The sequence below is a fragment of the Hipposideros armiger genome, unplaced genomic scaffold (assembly GCF_001890085.2).
Source record: "Hipposideros armiger isolate ML-2016 unplaced genomic scaffold, ASM189008v1 scaffold_624, whole genome shotgun sequence".
Lineage (NCBI taxonomy): Eukaryota > Metazoa > Chordata > Mammalia > Chiroptera > Hipposideridae > Hipposideros > Hipposideros armiger.
In genome coordinates, this window is record NW_017731974.1 from 683,612 (window position 1) to 705,095 (window position 21,484).

At 42.0% G+C, this 21,484-nt stretch overlaps 2 protein-coding genes across 3 annotated transcripts in view; one reads left to right on the forward strand and one right to left on the reverse strand.

Moving 5' to 3' along the window:
* RASSF8 (Ras association domain family member 8) overlaps window positions 1–13,295 on the reverse strand; it is a 103,793-nt gene extending 90,498 nt beyond the window's left edge. For both annotated transcript variants that reach the window (XM_019625403.1, XM_019625400.1), the window contains exon 1: window positions 13,060–13,295. The gene's annotated coding sequence lies outside the window, so the exon portion shown is untranslated. The remainder of the gene's footprint in view (window positions 1–13,059) is intronic.
* Window positions 13,296–13,555: 260 nt separating this feature from the next.
* LMNTD1 (lamin tail domain containing 1) overlaps window positions 13,556–21,484 on the forward strand; it is a gene marked incomplete at its 3' end in the record, with an annotated part of 301,673 nt that continues 293,744 nt past the window's right edge. Inside the window, exons 1-2 of the mRNA XM_019625392.1 lie at window positions 13,556–13,875; window positions 14,059–14,135. The remainder of the gene's footprint in view (window positions 13,876–14,058; window positions 14,136–21,484) is intronic.

A 21,484-nucleotide genomic window follows, 5' to 3' on the forward strand; every position in this document is an offset into this window, starting at 1 on the left:
AAAAAAAAAAAGAGTAGATGCTGTGTGATTCCATTTATATAAGGAACAAAAAACAGTCAAAACTATGAAATGCCATTAGAAGTTAGGAGCACGAGGGGGCCTGTAGGAGTGAGGACAATGTTCTATTTCTTAACCTGGGCACTTGTTGCCCGGGTATGGTCAGTGAGTGAAAATTCAATGAAGTGTATAATTATATGTGCACACATAGATGCACATATATACAAAGACATATTATATATAATATACTTGAAGTCAGGCGCAATGTTTGGGTGTGTTTTCTTCCTGGTGCTTTTTTTCCTTTCATTATGCCTGCTTTTTCTTTTAAAAAAAATTGTGGTCACACATTGTATATTTAAGTTTATATTCTGATATTTCGTCTAACATAAAAGCATATGCATTTATCCAAATTACTGTAAATTCTTCATAACTATTTTCAGTGGCTGTATAACAGTACATCTGGTGCCTATACCATACATACTTTAACTTAACCAGTGCCCTGCTATCAGCCATTTAAATGTTTCCAATGTGTATTAGTATCAATACTGCTGTAGTGAATACTTTTACCCTTTAAGTCATTAGCCACACTCTCTTCATACTCTGCTTTATATATTTATAAAATTATATATTATAGCACATTCTGCCATATCTAATTATTTATATACTTATTGCATTCTCGATGCTCAATAATAAGCTTCCCCAAACTACAGACCACGTCACTCCTCCCATATCCTCCACAGACCCTTACGCCTGAACATGTACTTATTATCCTGGTTTTCAGAAACCAAGCAACTCCATTCCTACCAACCTAGATTTCAGTCGTCCACATAATATGAATGTTTTAGTCAGCCATGTTCCAAACTCTTTGTTTAGCTGGCACAGCCCAATGCTTAGAAGCAGTTTAACATAGTTCCCTTTGGGGGTATAAATACAAACCAGCAGAGTGAATTCATTCAACAAATAACAGTGCCATGCCGTGAGGATCCAGTGAGAATGAGAAAAGTTCCTGCCATCAAAGAGCTTATAGTTTGCGTACAATTAAATACGAATCCTGTTTTCCACAGTCTAACAGTAAAGCGACACAAAACAAATCTTGACTCCCCACTCCTGAGCTTTCAAGTCACAACTGTGTAGATGAGAACAAACACAGACCCCAGAGCCAAACTCTGAAAACTCTGCCTATGGGTGCCTTCATGTTCGTTATTCTGTGGATGAATGTGTTTGCTGTATTTAAAATATATTTTGAAGTTTTTTACAACCATTATTAACCTCGTCATATCTGACATTACAAAAGTATGATACATGTTTAAAATGCTAATAAAGAGATACACAATTATGATTGAAACAAAAGGAAAGTTTATAAAAATAGCTGAGTGGTGAAAAATATTTTTCTTTTCTTGTTTTTTTTCTTTTTGTATATGGAATGAAGATTTGAAAGAACCCTGAAAAGCAAAGGATAAATAGGCTGAGGGTGAAAAAGGCTAACTTATGCCTATTATAACCTAGCGGTAATAATCAGCCAGAACAGAGCAAACAGCTCTTCAAAAGTTTTTTCCATTTTGAATGTACAGCAGGATGATCAGTGCCAAAGGTGAAAACTTGGCCCAATGGTAGTTCAGGAGGTCACGAAATTGTTCTAGGACAGAAAGGCTGAGCACAGCCAGGGCTGGGCCCACTGAGGCGCCTGCAGTTCAAGAGGTGAGGCGTGAACTTGGACACCAAGGGCTACTAAGGGGCTCCCCCTGGGCTCCAAAGAGACCATGAAGGAGCCACCTGCCTCAGGAGATTTTTAATGTAGACAAAGCTGTTACACTTTAAAAAAAGATGCCCTACAGAACATCCAGCAGCAAGGGCATAACTGGTTATAAACCTTCAAAGAACCGACTTACACTCCTTGAACTGCACCAAGGGACTGCAAGCTTCAAGTCCTCTTAGTCACTTTGAACTTGTGAACAAATGAGCTTAAGAAGAGCCTCTCAGACGCTCACCTGTTTGAAGTAGAGAGCTTCTGAAATTACAATGCAAAGGAAGAAGAGGAATATGCATGCATGTGGTACAGAAAGAAGGCAAGGTGGACTCCTGAGGGAGTGTGCCCTCTTTCAGAGGAAAGGACTGGTAGGCTGGGTGTTAGCGCTATGTAGTATTTTGGAAGGTAAGAGAGAGGTTGAACCATTTTTTGTGTGACCAAAAGCATGTTTAAATATTTCAGCATCAACGCATGAAACAGCTTATTACCTGAGTCTTGGCAGAGCCTGGTGCAGGAGGACGAATGAGGGGCGAGAGCTGGAGGGCAGCCAAGCAGGGAGGCAGGACCGCCACCTAGCCAGCCCATGGCGGGGACTCGTGCCAGGTTTTAGAGGGTCTGTGCGCTGTAAGAATCTGAACTCAGCCCTGCAGGCAGTGACAGAGTGGGGACTTTAGCAAGTCAGTGACAGAGATCTGTGTATCAAATAGCTCATCTGGCGACGTGTAAAAGATGGGTCTCAGGTGAGGAGCCCGATAAAGCAGCAACAATCTAAATGGGAGATGCTAAATTATAGTGAACAACGGGGAAACAAAAGATTTCCTCAGCTGTCCAGGAGGTAAAATCAGAGGACTAGATAATCTAGTCAAGGCGAGGTGGCACAGGAAAGGCCAAGATTATGAGTAAGGTGGATGACGGTGCCACAGACCCAAGCAGGAAAGAAAGGGAGCAGTCAGGAGCCATGCTGATGCTGAGCAAAGACTGCACGGCTCAGTAGAAAAAAGTCTAGAAGTCTGAGTATAAAGCACTGTAGGAACAGATTTGAAGTCCATCACCATAGAGGTTGCAGTAAAAACCAAAAGTGGGTACAATCACTCATAATAGGAATTCTTCCATTCTTAGGATATGGACACTTTTGAGAGCTTGATGAAAATCCTCCCCCCCCCAAATGTACATAAACAAACAACATTGTGGAAAAAGTGCCAGGCAGCTTATAGGCCCCCTGCTGCCCACACAGGACTGCAGGTTAAGAAATCCTGGGCCTGGGTGGGGAGGGAGGTAGAAAGAAGGTCTAAAGCAGCATTTCTCAACCAGGATGCTACAGCAAACTGCAAGGGACAAGTCTTCACCACGAAGGATGCTGAGCACTCCTGGCCCAGCCCCTGCCCACTGAACACTCGAAATACCCACAACTTAGTCCCTGTGACAACCCAAAATGCCCTCCATATTTCCAAATAGTACCCCCTGTTTGAGAATCCCTGGTCAAAGGGGAGAGAAGGAGGCAGCAAAGAAGTCTTAGAAAGATCAGAGAGAGACGAAAGGAAAAACAGATCTAATCCTCTGGCCAACAGGCCATCCCCATTTCCAAACTACAACCCCCCAGTGACCCTCCTCCCCACCTCCACCACTAGCACCTCATCTAAGCCATCCCTTGGGGGAATTACTGAAGTCATCTCCTCACTGGTCTTCCTGCTTCTCGTCTTTTTTCTCTCTCTTCTCTTTACTAAGTCGCCATGCTGAATAAATCACTATGCTGTACATTACATCCCAGGACTTACTTATCTTAAAACCGGAACAATGTACCATTTGACCCCCTTTACCTATTTCACCCACACCCCTCCACCCCACCCTCACCTCTGGCAACCATCAATCTATTCTCTGTATCTATGAGTTTGGCTGGGGTTTTTTTTTCTTTCTTTTTCAAGATTGTACATATGAGATCATATGGTATTTGTCTTTCTCTGTCAGACTTATTTCACTTAGTATAATGCCCTCAAGGTCCATCCATGTTGTTTTAAATGGCAGGACTTCCTTCTTTTTTCTGGCTGAATATCCCATTGTATATATATTCCACATTTTCCTTATCCATTCATCCACTGATAGACACTTAGGTTGTTTCCATTTCTTGGCTTCCTGCTTCTATTGCTAATTCCCCATAACAAGCCCTTTCCACAGGGCAATAAAGTGAGTCTTTTCAATTTTACTAATTTTATTAAAAAGCACTCTTATAATACTTATTATCTGCCATGCTCTGTTCTTTACAAATATTAATCCATTCAATCCTTACAGCAACACTATGAAACAGGTATCATTCCTATTCCCATTTTACTGGTGAAGCAGAGAGAAGTTACAGAATTACTCCATGGTCACAGAGTCAGTAAGTGTAGGGCTGGGATTTTAACCCAGGCAGTCAGCTCCAGAGATTCGTGCTCTTGCCTAACCCATGCTACTCTCCAATTCATTTATTTCTCTGTTCAAGACCTGCAACTGACTTCTCACTCAAGAGTAACAACCAAGAGTTGGTTAAGAGCACAAGCTCTGAGCAACAGGGTCGCCGGTTCGATTCCCACATGGGCCCGTGAGCTGCGCCCGAGCTGAGATGCCAACAGGTGGCAGGATGGCTCAACTGGTGAGAGCACGTGCTCTTAACAATGAGGCTGCTGGTTCGACTCCCGCATGAGACGGTGGGCTATGCCCACCTGCAACTAAGATTGAACACGGCACCTCGAGCAGAGCAGCTGTGAGCTGCCAACGGCGGGATGGCAACTGGACTTGCAGCTGAGCTAGCTGTGCCCTCCACAACTAAGACTGCAGGACAACAACTTGGCTGTTCTCCTTACCCAATTCCCCAATAAAACCTTTAAAAAAAAAAAAAGAGCAACAACTAAGATCTTTGTCACAACCAGTAGGGCCCTAGTATATATGGGCTTCCACTAAGTCTTCTGCGTCATCTCCTGCTATTTCCCCCTAACGCCCCCTGACCTCACTGATCTGACTGCTATGATGTGGGCATACCTGTATGCACCTGTTCCAGGGCCTCTGCACTTACTGTCTCCTCCATCTGGGGTGGTCTTCCTCCAGACAGTCAGAGAGTTGGCTCCCTCGCTTCATTAAGGTCTCTATTCAACTGTGCTCTCATGAATGAGGACTTCCTGCCCATCCAATATCAAATAACAATATCAAATAGCACTCCCACCCACAGCATTTTTAGTTCTTCCACCTTGCTTCATTTTTTTCCCTCCAAAGTATTTATCATCATATAAAAAATGTAAAATTACTCATTTATTTATTAATCTAACTCCCCACAGTAGAGTGCACTTTCCATGAGAGCAGGAATTTTGTGTGTTTTGTTCTCTGCTACAGCCCCATGCATGGAAGGGCATGTAGTTCATTTTTGAATGAATGAATGAACAAAGAAACAAAGTGATGAACAAATGAACAAAGTGATGACAAGGAAGTCAAGAAGGAGAAGTTTTAAGACAGAGAGAGATGCCCAACAGTGTAAGAATGCTACAAAAAGCTTTGGGTATATTAGGAGTGAAAAGTTTCCATTGATTTTGGCAATTAAGATATTGCTGCCTGTGGTAAGGATTGTGTCTAAGAAATGGTACCTGGCTGGGGCGTGAGCTGGCAGGTGATGTAGTAGAAGCATTAAGCAGACAACTCCCATAAAAATATGGCTGGTAAAGGAGACAGCTAGAAGCAGCAGCAGTGTCAAACGAGACTTGAGCATATTCTTTCCAGACTGAGGGAGGTGAGATTGAAATTCAACAAGGAGAAAGGATTAGCGATGAAGAAAGGCCTTGGAGATAGCCGACTCTGGACTGTGGGGGATAAGGGCATCTTCCTTGGTAACTAGCAAACGTTCTCCCACCCTTGGATGATCTATACTGGCAGTGTTCTCTCTAACTCATGTGCTCCTCAGACCTTCAGCCTGGACAGGCTGTGGAGGGGTTAGTACCTGTCCGCTCCAAATAACATTGAGGCCTGTTCAGACTGCCAGTTCAGACAGAAGGCGTATATACAGAACTCACTGGAGTTGGGTCAGAGGAACAGGCACCAACCCTTCACTGAGACGCTGCATATACATTCACTCCCATATATGGACACATGTAAACATCTTTCATTCTGAAACAACCCTGAGTGTTAAATTCGTAGCCCCGTTTAAAGATCAGGAAACTTGAGGCTGGGTGAGCTCATTAACTTCTCCAAGGCTACCCAGGTCCATCTAGGCTTTTAACTGAAGTGGGCAGTCTTTCCAATAAATACAGTAATCCATTACTGAATAGAATGTAATAGAGAGATCATCAAGACTAGAAAAATTAAAATGAAGGGCGTGATCTAGGTTGTGAGATTTTCAAAGACAGAAAACAGTGAAATAACTGTCATTAACAGGAAAGAATAAGTAAAATTTAAAGAGATAAGTGTATATATCTCGATCACCAGACTTTATTATTATAGCAAATAAAAAAAAAAGGAAAAGGAGAAGGAATGTTTGAGTAAAAAAAGGTTTCCATGAAGGCTACAGTGAGGAAACTAGACATTTTAATAAATGTGACAAAAACACATTCATTATCAAGTATTTGGTTTAGCTGCTTTTCTTTCAGTGATACAATAAAAAGATATATAACAGACAAGTGAATTTTGACAAAGATGCAAAGGCAATTCAGTGGAGAAAGAATACTTCTTTTTAACAAATAATGCTGGAACAATTAAATTTTCATATGCAGAAAATGAACTTCAATCCATAACTTACCTAATATACAAAATTAACTCAATGGGCCAAACATCTTAATAGATACCTTGCCAAAAATATAGAGATGGCAAATAAGTTGGTAGGTCATCAGGGAAACGCAAATTAAAACAACAACGAGATACCATCACACACTTATTAGCATAGCCAAAATCCAAAACACTGACACCACCAAATCCTGGTAAGACTGTGGAGCAACAGGAACTCTCATTCATTGCTGGTGGGGATGCAAAATGTTACAGTCACTTTGGAAGACAGTTTGGCAGTCTCTCACAAAACTAAACATACTCTTACTGTACAATCCAACAATTGTGCTCGTCGGTATTTACCCAAAGAAGTTGAAATCTTATGTCCACTCAAAAATCTGCACATGGATTCTTACTGCCCCTTTATTCATAATTGCCAAAATTTGGAAGCAACCAAGATGTCCTTCAGTAGGTGATTGGATAAACTGTGGTACACACAGACAATGGAATATTATTCAGGGCTGAAAACAAGCTATTTCAAGAAAGCCATGAAAAGTCAAGGAGGAAACATAAATGCATATTACTAGGTAAAACAGCCAATATGAAAAGGCTACATATTATATGATTTCAACTATATGACATTCAGGAAATGTTACAGACTATGGAGACAGTAAAAAGATTGTGGTTGCCAGGGATGAGGAGAGAGGGAGGGATAAATAGGCAGAGCACAGAGGGTTTTTAGGGCAGTGCAACTACGCTGTACGATGCTATAAGGTGGATACATGTCATTATACATTTGTCCAAACACAGAGAACGTACAACACCAAGAATGGGCTCTAATGTAAAGTATAGACTCTGGGTGATAATGATATGTCAATGTAGGTTCAATCTGCAAATGTCCCACTCTGCTGGGGATGCTGATAATGGAGGAGGCTGTGCATGTGTGAGGGCAGGAAGTATATGGGAAATCTGTACTTTTTGCTCAATTTTGCTGTGAATCTAAAATTGCCCTAAAAAATAAAGTCTATGTTAAAAAAATCAACTTAAAATGGATCATACACTTAAATGTAAAGCCTAAGATTATAAAACTTCTAGAAGAAAACTAGGGGAAAATCTTTGTGACTTTGGGTTAGACAAAAATTTCTTAAATAGGACACTAAAAGCACAATGTACATATGAACAAACTCCTAAGTTGGACCAAGAAGATGGGAGATCCAATGGTACCTCAAATTCCTCTTGCTCGTTGAACTAGATTTAAGGGTTTTAAGCGGTTTAGGGGGAACAGGTATGGAGAAGTGCTGGTGGGGCAAGTTTTAATCGGAGGACCTTGGAACTTGGCCATTTATGGTAAAAGGGCGTTAATGTGGGATCTCCCTGGACAATGGACCCTTGGCTTCTAAAGGGTTCTGGTGTTGAAGTTCTGGTTATATCCTGGTCTTTTGGTTCCGTGTGACGGTGGTAAGGCGAGACTTTGATTCCGGGCATAGTTGGAGGTCAAATTTCTCTCACAAAATATTTTTCTTAATGCATAAAACTTGGACAGCACTGGAGTTAACTGGAATGAGCTTTGAGATATACTTGAAGGTGACAAAAAAAAATTGCCAATAATTAGTCTTCTAAATCCTATAGCAAGGCTGTGAAATAAGTAGGTAATAAATATTATTGGTGCTAAAAAGCTCCAGGCAACTCGTTCAAGGTCACCCAAAGTAACCAGTAAGCACACATACCTGAGGGAAAAAACAACAAGGGCTCCTAACCATGACTTTCTTCTTCTCCACAGGGGTGGCTACTTGTGATGCAAATGTCCTGCGGGCACAGAGGCCTACCACAAAGGCTAATCACTTGGTGTGCCCCTCTCTGGCCCCTCTCCTAATTTTTTTATACAAGTAAAATCAGGTTTAAATAAGCACCAAGGTAATGTAAAGAGTCTGGCTAAAGAGAACATCTTTATTGTTATGCCTTCTTGACTAGAAAATACAGGGTGCGGAAATGACGGTATAACAGGAATGATTTCTTTGAGTGAAGGAGGAAATGTATGAACCGTTCAAGTTTCCTTTTAATGATTTTCACCAGGTGAACTACTCACACCTCTTTTGTGAGAGCACTTTGCCCAGAGCTCTGTACATAAACAGGAACTTTAAAATGCTGCTTTAATTCTCCCTGCTCTCCCAACCCAAGGGCATCTAGCTTCTGGCTGGCAAAAACTCAGGGTCCAGACCACTCAGAGGTCTAACTTTTGGGGGAACCCAGAGGTTGAGTGCAAACAAATACATCCTGAAAGAACCAGAATCAACTGCCAAGTTCCCTGTATACTTAATGCTTGCAAGATACAAAATTATAAAAGACTATTCTAAGGATGTCAGATAAAATTCTGAAGGGAAACTAAAGTCGTAAAAAACAAGTCAAAAGAAAATGTGGGTGAGTATGTAAGAAGCAGAGACTGGAAACATTAATAATAAAGACATAAGTACTTCAGAGTTACAGTGCATCAAATGCTGTGCTGTGTAAAGGGCAACCACATGACAAAACTACTCAAAGCTTTAATAAACCTTCCTTGGCCTTGGAAAGTCATGAGACTTTTTGGCTGTAACAAGGAATGCTTTAGTGAGAAAGGAAAAAAGAACTTCCAGACCTCTAGGTGGCTCCCATTTTTAAACAATTACAGTATTCCTTTACCTTAAAACTAAATGGTCAAAGATATCTAGTTATTGATGCAAGTCACATCAACAGCTGGACAGCAGTAAAACCCTTAGCACTGTAACTCTCATTTTTCTACTACAGTTTCCCCTACCTTCCTTGGAAATCTAGCACTGAACAATCAATAGCTGCGGACTAACGTGTTATATCACATGACATGTGTGAAATCATGACAGTAAGATTTTTTCTTTCAGTAATCCTGTGTTGATGAAAAAAGCATAATTAATGAGGTACTTAGAAAAAGCATTATGTACAACAGAAAATCACAAGTGTAACACTAATTAAAAGGTGTGTCAATTTATTACTATGAATTTTCCACAGATCCCAAATACATTAATTTTACTTGGTATCTGCAAAGGTTGTTTCATAGTATACATAAAACCAGCCAAGAAGGAACACTTGAGAGTGCCAGTCTGGCTTTTATGTTATGAAAAGTAGAGTTAACGGTGATAAAGAAGTCAGTCAAGATAAAATACAAAATTGATATTATTATCTCATTCATTATAACATTAACTATTTGTATACCATGCACTTTGTATAGACATGAATAAACCAGGCATTATTCCTGCTCTCAAGGTCAAGAGAAAGACATTAAACAATTAAATAATATATAATTATAAATTGAGGTAAATATTAAGAAAAGATGACTGTGCCATGAGGGAGAAAATAAAGGGGTTCTAAGTTATATGACGCTAGGGGTGGCCTTCTCAGAGAAGACTTGATAAAGAGGATATATGAACCAGTAATGAGATGGTCCTAAAATCAAGAGACAAACAGCAGGAGCAAAGGCCCTGAGGTGAGTCTGCTGGAGAACTGCCAATGTGGCTGACAAGGGACGAAGATGAGGTCAGGGGTCAAGTCACACAGTACCTTGCAGGCTTGCTGAGGATCTTATATTTTATTCCAAGAATAAATGTGCTTCCTAAGAGATTTGAAGACTTTGAACAGCCAGTGACTTCTTTTTCAGGCTGCAGGTGGGAAAAGGGACTGCAGAGGGTGCATAGTGTGTGCAGGTGGCCTCTGCAATAGGAAAAGATAATGGTGGCTTGAACTAGGATGGTAGTAGCATAATAGAGACTAAAAATCAGCCAGGTTTGAAAGAGATTTTGCCAGAAAAGTGGACAGGACTTTGTGGCAAACTGCTTGGGTAGGGGGATTAGAACAAAAGAGAGAGTGAAGGGTAACTCCAGTCTGCTGGCCTGAGCCACTCTTTGAATGAATGAGATGAAAAACAGGAGACACAATCTGAAAGGTTGGGTAATCAAGAGCTCAGTTCAGGAAAGGTCTCAGATGCTGCCATTTATTGACGAAGATGTGCCAGGCACTATATTAGGTGCTCTACCTATCCTAGCATCCCTTTTAGTAGCAGTACCCCCATTTTACAGAAAGAAAACTGTAGATCACAGAGGTTGAAGTAGCATGGCCAGGCTCAGTTAGCTCACAGTGGCAGTCACACCTGCTCCCCAAGTCTGGCTGGCTGTAGGGTAAGCATTCTTCCCACTATACAGAGTTCTTGGAAACTATCTCTACACTTTGAATTTTGAAGACTATTTAGGGTTGGACCAAGCTAGCATGCAAGGAAAGTAAAACAGGTGATACCTTATTTTTTAAATCCAAATCCTCAGATTTAATGCATAATGTTTTTCTATCCCACTCCCATCCCCACTCCACTTCTACCTGCAAAGAGTTTTGCAATGTTTGAATACTAGCAAGATATCTAGGACCTTAATGTTTTACAATAAATGAGCAAAGCCATTATGCCAGGAATCAACCTTAATGAAAAGAGCAACAATATCCAGCAGCAAATATTTTTACTTTCAAGTCATTACATACATCACCATAAGACAGATCAATTAATGAGTAAGAACTCTGAAAAACTAATCATTTCTCAAAATGACCAAGGCATTCAAGTAAAAAATTAATGCAAGCCACCCAGTACAAAAGGCTTTTACAAAAACCAAGTATTAAGATCCACATTAAAAAATCAAAACCTTAAAAATATAAATTAGGCAAAGAAATAACACAGCTGCATAGAATTTAAAATCTGCACTCCCTTGATATCTCAACCAAATGCCAAATTCAGTAAACATTCACCATAAAAATAAGTTAAACATTCTCTCTTCTTTTTAACTGCTTTTCCCTGCAGCATGTTGACACTTCAGCAAACTGAAATGCCGTTCCTATCTGCACAGTCCCATGATTTGCTCTCTCTCTGGGCTCCTCTGATGTTCCTCTCAGCTACTGAAACCCAGACATTAGGCTTGATCAATGAACCTAGAAAGAACTCAGTGCATTACTGCCAATTGTGTCTATTATTAAAAGTACTAGCTTGAGACCCTTAAAAGGACAGAAAATGAGAAAGGGGGAGATTTTTGAAAGGTGTTGTCATCTACATTACAGATTACATTTGGTTGGATCTGATCCTTCAAAAGAATCATCATCAAATTATATTCAGTCTTCTTAAAGTGGGGTATAGTCACATAATGCTTATGGTTTGGGGAGAGTTCCCCATCGAAATAAAGAAAATTAAAAGTACTATTAATACTCCTGCTAAAAGATAAATACACAAACCACTCTCAAAAATGCTAGTGCTGTGTCCTGCATCCTGACTCTTGGGTCCACCCCGCACCTCTCCCTGCAGAGGGTTAGCTGGCAGTCACCAGTGCCTCAACCAGGCAAAGGACAGGATGCGGAAAATCCATGAAGAAAGCTTCCTATTTTCTGTTCCTTCATAACATGATCAAAAACTCTTGGCAACACAAAACTGAAAGAATTTAAAAAAAAAACACCACAACACCCCCAAAACAAAAACTACCTGGGGTCTCCTATCAGAATGAGTAGTTAATCCAATGACAGAAAAGCAGAGATATATACACATGTAAAGGTGCTTCCTGGGGACACAGCAGATCTAATGAAGAACTGCTGAGCCACATTATACCGGAAAATCCATAAATGTTCTTCCTCGCCGCCGTCAGCAGGCTGGAGTAATTTTTTTTAATGCAATGCTTTGATGTACACTGACAGGGCTAACCTGCCGGGTTCAAGTTAGCTATGGAACGTGCCCTGCAGAAGTACTGACCTTCTAAATCCCTAAAGATTAGGGGCAATACTGACCCGCAATTACATCTGATATTGCACACTGCTCAAGATGCCATCTGATGCTGAGAAAGTAGTGGTTTAGCAACACCAGGCGGCTCTGTGATGCTAAAATAACAACGCAACACTCGATTACAAGCCCAGGCACTTGGCTTCTAAGACCCAGTGCCGCACCAAGGACTCACGTTCAAAGCTCACGTCCCTTAAGGTTGAATCTTAAGTTTTCTGCGATTCACCCTCTCAAAGTTTCTAGTTTGCAAAACGTAATTACTTTGAAACTCCCCTCTTCTGGACTCCCCTCCCTAAACGGGTTTGCAGCAAGGAAGAATAGGAACGGAAGAGGGTTAAGTCAAACAAAATTTTAAAACCTATAAACCAATAAATTTTTTTCAGAGGAAAAAAAAATCAGTGTTCCACCAAACCGCCACCCGGCAAGCGAACATCCGATTTCCATCTGGTAAAAAAAAAAAATTAGAGAAACCAGACATACATTTCCCTTCTCAACAAAAGTGGCCTCTAAACTACCCTGCCAAGGACACTGGGAGGAAACAGAGAAGCCAGGAACAAGCTCGTACTTTTCAGGCAGACGCGTGTGAGCCGCGGAGAGACCGCGCAAAAGAGAACACAACAGGGCAAAGATGAACCGGCGAAAGCGGGAACCCGCGGCGGGAGCGGGGTGGGGGCAGAGCCTGCGAAGAAGCCCCAGGTGCAGAGAGGTAAGGGGAACACGGAGGCTTCAGGACGAAGAGGGAGGGGTCCCAGGCGCTGCCTAGAAATCGCGGCCGCGAAGTAAAGTTCATACTCACTCAGTTTCGCAACTGCGCCGCCCCCGTAGGCCGCTCCGTGGGGCCGGCCCGGGCGCTGGGGAACGCGGCGGCGCTGGGAGCCCGGTGGCCGCCCAGCGCCTGTCCCCGGCCGCGCAGCCCCGCGAGCCGCCTTCCCCGGCGTTCCGTGGGCCGCGCGCGCCGCACTGGAGGGAGGCCCCGGCTCCCCGGCGCGCCCTCTCCGCGCACCTCCCCGGCCGGCACTAGGTGAGTGAGGACGCCCCTGGCGGGGCTGCGGGAGTACGCGAGCGCGCGGGCAGCGGTTGTCCCGGGGGCTGGAGCCGCTTCCAGCGCCGCCGCTGCCGCTACCGCAGGCTGGCGGGCGAGCGAGGCTCTGCGAGGAGCCGGGCGGCGGGCGCGGTGCGGGGCGCCGGACGAGCGCGGGCAGCGGAGTCGGCGGCCGGCTCGCTCTAGGGGCTGGTGTTTCTGGTGGGGGCCGGGCTGGGGGCCGGGCCGGGCGGCCGGGCGGCTCCGCCCCTTCGCCGGGCCGCGGGCTGGGCACGCGACAGAAGCGGCGCGGGGGCGCCACCCTCGGCCCGGCGCTCGGGTTACAGCCGCCGCTTCCCGGCTTCCCCGCCCGCGCCTCGCCGGTTCACCGGCGCCGGCAGACACATTGTAACGGAACTGGGACGCCAGCGCTGCATTGTGGGAGCTTTTCAAGCGGCGGGGAGTGCGGCGGGGCCTCTGGGGCCCACCCGGCCACGCTGTACCCCCGGCTCCCCCAGCACGGCCCCGCTGCAGCTCGGCCAGCCACACATTCCCCGGCCTCCGAGGCATGTGGGCCCGAAAGCCAAAATGGTGAGATGACCGGTACCTCGCTGACGCTCACAAGAACAAAACCTTCCATAGCCTGGGGATGAGCCTTGTAAAACTGCCCTCTATGGTCCCCCTGGAAAGTGGGAAGCTTTTTCCGCAGACGCTTAAAAAAAAAAAAGCCCTTCAAATCCCAAGGACTAGGTTTGAATTGCTTTTCATCTGTAGTGGCAGTGATTCAGCTACCCCCTTCTCAGCAGCAGGCAGTGACAGACAGGAGACGAAAAACAGCGAATGAATCAGACGTGAGTAACCAAGTTTAGAAAGAGCTGGGCTCAGATTCAGAACCCCTTGCCCCCCCCCCCCGCCCTTACCTCCCTTTAAATTGAGCAAATACTTAAGTAGGAAAAACAATGCTTTCATCTATAATAGAAATGGAGATATGTATGTTGTTTTCACTATTCCACCTTTTTTCATGGCATGCAATTACTCTAGCCACTGGACAAAATTCAGCCTCTGGTCCAGCCTGTGCTCACACATGCCCACAACTCAGCAACAGCTATTAATTTGCAGGGAGGTGCAGTGAAGATAATGGATGAGATGCAAGAAAGCATTGCAGTTATAAAATGCTCCTTTTAATTCTCCAGACACTTTAAAAAAATCATCAAAACAAGGATATTAAATTTGAAACGCAACTTCTTACAGCTCATCTTACTCAGGGCCTGATTTGTTTGTATTGAGTTGGGGTTTGTAGGCCTTTTGTTTCTTTCTCTTGTTTTTTGACCTTTAGTTACTGCACAGTTCATTAGCTCCTCTACCTCAGAGGTTAACTGAGGAGAGAGAGATGGTTAAGACTCAAATTTGGCTAATCAACATTTGGAGGTTTTTGGGGACAAGAAGAGCTCTCTATGGTTCAAATATAAAACTTGAATTTTATTTAAAGATGACTCTCTAGGGCACAGATTCTCTTCTCATACTTTTCCAGCCCTAATGTCAACGTTTCCTAAGCTCTTATTCGGTTGTCAACGTTTCACTCCACTGAACAAATTCAGTCACCACTTAATTGCCAAACCTAATGGAAAATTTTAATCCCCATCTTGTCATGCCCTTTGCCAATGTTGACCTCTCCCTGCTTCTTAGAACTCTCCTTGTTTTTTGCTATGATAATCATCTCTGTTTTGTGGGGGTCTTGAAGCAGAGGCCAGTGAAGCAGGCGGGAGTGTAGCTATTGTTAAGCCAGGATCCAGGATCAGACCCAGGAGAAGAATCTTAACCTAGTTTCTGTTGGTTCCAGCAGGGCATAAATGTTATCATATATCCAGAGGTGAACAAGTTAACTCACTCATGACAACCAACTTTTATGTGACCAGCATTTAAATCAGGATGAAATTTACTGTGATTGAATAACCATGTCCACTATATATTTAGGAGAAGCACTTACTAGGACCCAGAAACCTGGTGAGGAATCCCCACTTCCAAACCAGAGTGTGCCTTACTGATGGCTGCCACCATCCATGAATTTACCCCTGTTCGTTCCTGGATAAACTCAGGAAAATCTCTTCCCTATCTCAGCCCCATGTGGTTAATGCCTTCTTTCTCAGTGTTTAGTGCAATTTGTTTTAAGCTTTCTTTGCTAGAATCACATCCCTGTTAAGTCTTTCTGAGATCACACCAAATGTCAGTGACAGGATTTGTAAACAACTCTTATTTCTGGTTTCTAATTATATTTCTAGTTATATTTCTAACTAAAAATCAGTGAGTGTTCATGTCACTTCAAGCCCTGTGACATAATCAGATTTGGTTTTCAAGAAAATCCGAGAGGATTCAGAAAAGAGAATACCAAGAAAGAGAGACTTATGTGGCAAGCAGTGGGAATGAATGGGGGGTCGGGGGTGAGGGGGAGGCAGCACCTAGAGACGTATTTTCATTTATAACCAGTTTCCTATTGCCAACTATAAAAAAAGTTACCACAAACTTAATAGTCAAAAGCAACAAGAATGTTATCTTACTGTTCTGGAGGTTAGACATCAAGCTGTGGGCTGTGTTTTATCTGCAGGCTCTAGGGGAGAAACCTTTTCCAGCTTCTAGATGACACCTGCATTTCTTGGCTTGTGGCTTCTTCCCCTATCTTCAAGGCCAACAGCATAGCATCTTCGAACCTCTCTCTTTGATGACCTCTGCTTAGTGGTTGGAGGCCCATCTCTAGATAGGCAAAGAAAATAGGAATTAGTGTAGGTACATTTTTAGCCGTATGTTACGAACTGAATTGAATTATTTGCAGGAAGAGATGACAGTGTTGCCATTACTAGTCAAATCGTCATTGGGATAACTTATTTGACTATAAGATTGCTGAAGTGGTGACTCATTAATTCAACTAAACCATGGGTCCCCCCGGTGGCCCAAGTAACTGAAACCCAAGGGATTAGCACACTAAGGAAACCAGGTTCACATCTGCAGTCCCTGGGGATATATCCCTTTCTCTGGAAATCCCTCGTAAGTCGTAATGCCAAGTTTGAGAAATATATTCTAGACCAGCATTCCCCAAACCAGTTCACCAGGGAACACCGCCCTGTAAGATGAGATGCTGGGAAGAGAGTTGCTCCATGCTTAGATACGGTCCATGGAACACAGTTGCGACTTCACTGTAGGCTAGCCAAGAGGCTGGGTCAGATCCATCAAGGGCGTAGTGTTGGGAAATCATTTCGTGAGGAGTCCAAGGCAGAAACATTTTGTCACAACAAATAGGTATGTGTGCTGCGAGGAATACATTATGGACTTATGCATATAACTTATCGTTTTCTTTATTTCTAGCCCCACCTATTTTTCTTTTTCCCTCCTTCTTTCCCCACTGTGTGTTTCACCCAGACTACGTACAGCCTCCGAACCTCTCAAACAGTGACTCACTTCTCAGTCCCCTTACCACATTACCCTGAACTTGCTCCTTTACTTCCGGAGCCCTAAAATCAAGCTGCGAGCTGTGTTCCATCTGGAAGCTCTATGTCTCCCACTTCCTTGATTTTTTCCAGCTTTTAGATGCCACTTGCATTTCTTGGAGCCCTCACTATCCTACCCATCCTCACCCTAATCCGCTTCTTAAAGCCAGCAACTATTTCTTATCCCCCACACCTGACACTGGGCTTGGCTCAGACTAGGGACTCAATATTAGTTGAAATAACAATTAAATGAATATATGACAATATACATGGAATAAATTAATGCCATCTACTCACCTGTTACACTTTTCTTTGATCTTCTAACCTATAGCTAGCTAAGATTTCCATTTTCTTCTTTAACAAACATAAAAAACAAGCTAGGTTCTGGGATTTCAAAAATTATTTTGACATAATTTCAGCCTTCTATGAGCTCACAGTTCATCTAAGGAAACATATGCTAAAAAAGAAAATGAGGCAGATAATGCTAGTTGCCTATCCCATTCCCTCTCACCCCTTCTTTCTTAGGAACAGAAATCTGATTTTGTGTCCAGAGTAAAATTTCATTTCACAACCTTCCTTGCAGATTGGGGTGAGTCAGTATAGGTAAATGGTATGTGGATGGAAGGTATTGTATGGGACTTGGATGGAAGGTATTGTATGGGACTTCCAGGAAAACTCCTTATTTGTGTGTCTGGTGATGGGTTACTGGCAGGGCTGGCTCAAGCCCTATTCTTGCCTAGAACATAGATGTGATAGCAGGAGTTATAGCAATAATTTTGTGACATCATGACTATGTTGAAGCCCGAAGTCATATGCTAAAATTTGTACAAATGAGATCATTTAGAGTTAATTAGAGTTAATTCAGCCTATCTTACCAAATCTTCATTTAGTCACTATTAGTGATAAGTTTGGAAGGAAAAGAAAAAAAACTCATCTTTCCCTTTCAATATATGTGTGCGGAAAGCAAGCAAATATGATTTATTTCCCATTCCTAATGAAAACCTTACATACGTACTAAAACACTGCAAAGACCTATAAATATTGTGATTTATTTGAGCAATGTAAAGGGGCTTTTTAGAAACAACCAACAGTTCTCAGATCTGTAGAAAATTTTAATGTAATGATAGTTTTCTTTTTAAAAAAAAAAAGTTTAGCTACCAAATCATAAATAACCTCTTAAAAGATGCTCCAATAGTTTGATGGGACAGGAGGGTGATAATCAGTATATTTTATTAAACAATGAAGTACAGTATGGAAAGAAAATAAAGTATAAACTGTAAATGGAAACTATAACAGGTTATACCAAAAGGAATACATCCAAATATATTCATAAATAGGATTTAAAATATGATTGGGTCTTTATTTAGGGAGACATTTTTTGATAGGATAATCCCATGAAAATGAAACAGTCTTGGTTTTTTGTTTGTTTTTATTATAGGCTAGGAAAATGGAATTAGTTAGCTAAGATTAGCTATGGGGGACTCTACAAGGTCCTATACTAGGATCAGTAATTGGGGGAATCAGTGAATGTGGTACCTGATGTTACAAATACGTGCAATAAAATCTGGTCTCTGGCATTCTTGCAACTTGAATGCCACTCACCAATTTCCCTACATTTCTGCAATACTATAATTGAGGTTTACAATGATGACCCTGATATTCATTCAGACTTCTGAATCATAGCAGCAAGATTAAATTATCTTCTGCTTTGCCTTCATGTATTTAATTATACTTTTATTAATTGCAAACTGGAAATCTGATCTGTTTTATAACACTGCTAGATTAACCAGAGCCTCCTTATCAGGGACCTAGCTATCCACAATAGCAGAGTTTACAGTTCATGGGGGGGAAAAATACAACTGATTAAAACTGTGAGATTTATATGATCATAGCAAGAATAATTATTGCAAAATAATTTAGAATCATCCAGCCACATTTTTAAGAATTGTAACAAATATATTGATTAGTAATAAATGCTACATAGCTAAATCCTTTCAATAAGTGTAATAACTCATATTCTGTAGTTAAGAGAAAAATTACCTTAGAGTATGAATAAAAAATCTTCATTTCAGATTTGATAGAATAGGCCTAGTAGTGTCATCTAGAGAGCAGATTTTAGGCTTAAGCCCAGGAATAATATAAATTGAGTTGAGTTATATGTTCCAATTTGGTTTAGGGTCCTGTCAAGCTGCTCTTCATCATACCCTTGGTCTCCCCAGAGATGTATTGCTCAGGTAGTAGCAGAGGACCTCTAATAAACGTGGAATAAGCATGTGAGTCTTTGAACCCCAGCACTGATTGGCAGATCCGGCTGCCTAATGGGAGTCCCCTGTCCCTGTGTACCTACCATGTGTGATTATTCCAAGAGGGCCACACTTCCAGGTGGGACTGCGTTGTTCTTATGGCAAGGGCCTACAAAATTACTTCAAATGCCACACCTAGTTCTAACACTCTGAATGTATGAATCCTAAATTAAAATAATTGGTACCATTGAAAGAGAAGAGACATGGCAGAATAGGCTTGCTCCACATTCTAATAATGACCCAAACAGCAAATCAGAAACCAATTGAAAAAATCCAGGAAAAGTTTTTGTTAAGGGCTTTAAAATAGATTAAACCAGGAACACAATCAGTGAATATAATTCTATTATGTAATTTTTACTTTATTCTGTGACTTCACTCCTGGCATTCAATTTCTAGATCAATTTCTGAGCATTGGTTTCCAAAAAAAATCATTATCCTGTGAGCTCTATGTGCTCCTGGAGCTTTATAACAAATAAATGAACAAAGAGTGGATACCCTAAGAAGAAATAGCCTCATGTTAACTTGTTGTCCTCAACACTGAGAAGTCCATGTACTAATAGGGGTCATGACAGCATATCAAACTGAAGAAAAAAACTGCACAATACTCCAGTGATTCTAGACGGAATTAGATAATCAGTTCAGCCCTGGGTGGTTTCAGAGAGTAAACCAAGTAATGGAAAACTTCCTTCTCCTCAGGGCAGAAATATTTTTTGTTTTTGTGTCATAATTTTAACACCTAATGTCTCTAGGAAAGTATTGGTTAAAACAAAAACAGTGGATCTTTGATTAGAATCCAAATGCTAGAAGGTAATCAAAGTGTCTATTAGAATCCAAGAGTTAGAAAGCAATCAAAGATGGAGTAGCATGTCAGGCTTGCTTCTCTTGTAATAAATAAGTACTGATGATTGTACTGTGGGGGTCCTTGTAGGTAAGGGACCTAGTCCTATCTGGCCATTTTATGCAGGATCAAATAAAGGGGTAAAGAGAAATTATTAGGAAAATTAAGTTTACCAAAACAAGCAAGGCAAATTGAAATATGGGACCTGAAATTCTAGACCTTGGCAATCCACACCCAAGCCTGAGTGCTATACAGAAAAAGAAAGCCAGTGGAGACCCCCCTGAGGGTGTCAGTCAAGGCAGGTAACTTTAATTACTATCTTTCCAGTAGGATGAGGCTGGAAGAGGGAAGAAGTGGTGATTTGGATAAGAAAGTACTTTGCATGTAAATATTTTACTGTGAGAACTCAGGGACAGATGCTTATGGTGAATGGTCCTGGGAGGTCCAGGCAGGGGTGTTGGAGGCAGGATGTGGAACAGGAGGGCATGGTCAAGCCCTGAAACCATTTGTTGCCAGAGTCAATGCAAAGGAAAAGCCCCTGAAGCATTGAAGAGGGAACAACATGCCCAAAAAATTCTAATAGACCATAAAAAAACCCCACAAGAACTCAAGGACATCATTAGGATATATTTTAGAGATAGTGTGGGATTCACATGAATGATTAAAATTCAAATTTCTAAAATTCGGAGAAAATAGACTATAGATGATCCCCTAATTTTTTAAATACAGGCAGAAAGTAATATAGGCAGAAGAAAAGATGCACTGGGAGGTAACATGGGCATAGGAGAGGTTTGAAAGGCTGCAAGTACTGTATTAGAACCTCCCTGAGACATGGGCGACATCTTGGAGTTCTTTTCTGTTCTTTCAAACCTGCTCTCCAGTAGCCAGTTCAGTAGTTCCTTTGCATGTACGAGGTGCCTGAGTGAGTCTTTTTGTTAGATGAATGGAAAGCAAATTAATGCAGTTTTCAGAGCTCTCTCGAGAGAGACCTGAGCCTGAATGAGGACTGTTATCAAAAGGATAGAGTATTTGCAAATATATTCAAATCTTCTAATGCTGTTTGTCAGCTTTTAACCCTTCTTCATCTTCCTGGCTACCCTAACCCCACCCCTGATGGCAAGAGAACCGAGCACTATAGATGGCTCCAGGCAAACTGTGAAGTGTGTGGATTAGCATCTAGAGTAGGGACAGTGGTGCTGACTTCAGGGCAATTTATTTCATCTGTTTGGGCCTCAATCTCTGCATGTGTAAAAAGGAATGATGATAATGAATATTTACCAAACAGAAGGGCTGAAAGATTAACTGTGTCTGACCTAGAGTAGGCCTCAGTTCAAGTGAACAGTAATCTTTTTACTGAAATCAGAAGCTTCAGTTTCCAGGGCCTGATCTTTTTTTTTTTTTAAGATTTTTATTGGGGAATTGAGGGAGGGAACAGTGCTGGGGAATCGGGGAAAGGGAACAGACAAGTTGCTGTCCTTTTGTTCTCCAGTCTAGTTGTGGAGGACGTCACTTCACTGGCCCATGTTGGTATTATCATTGCGCTCTTCCAGGCTGAGGCAGATCGGTTGCCAGCCATTGGA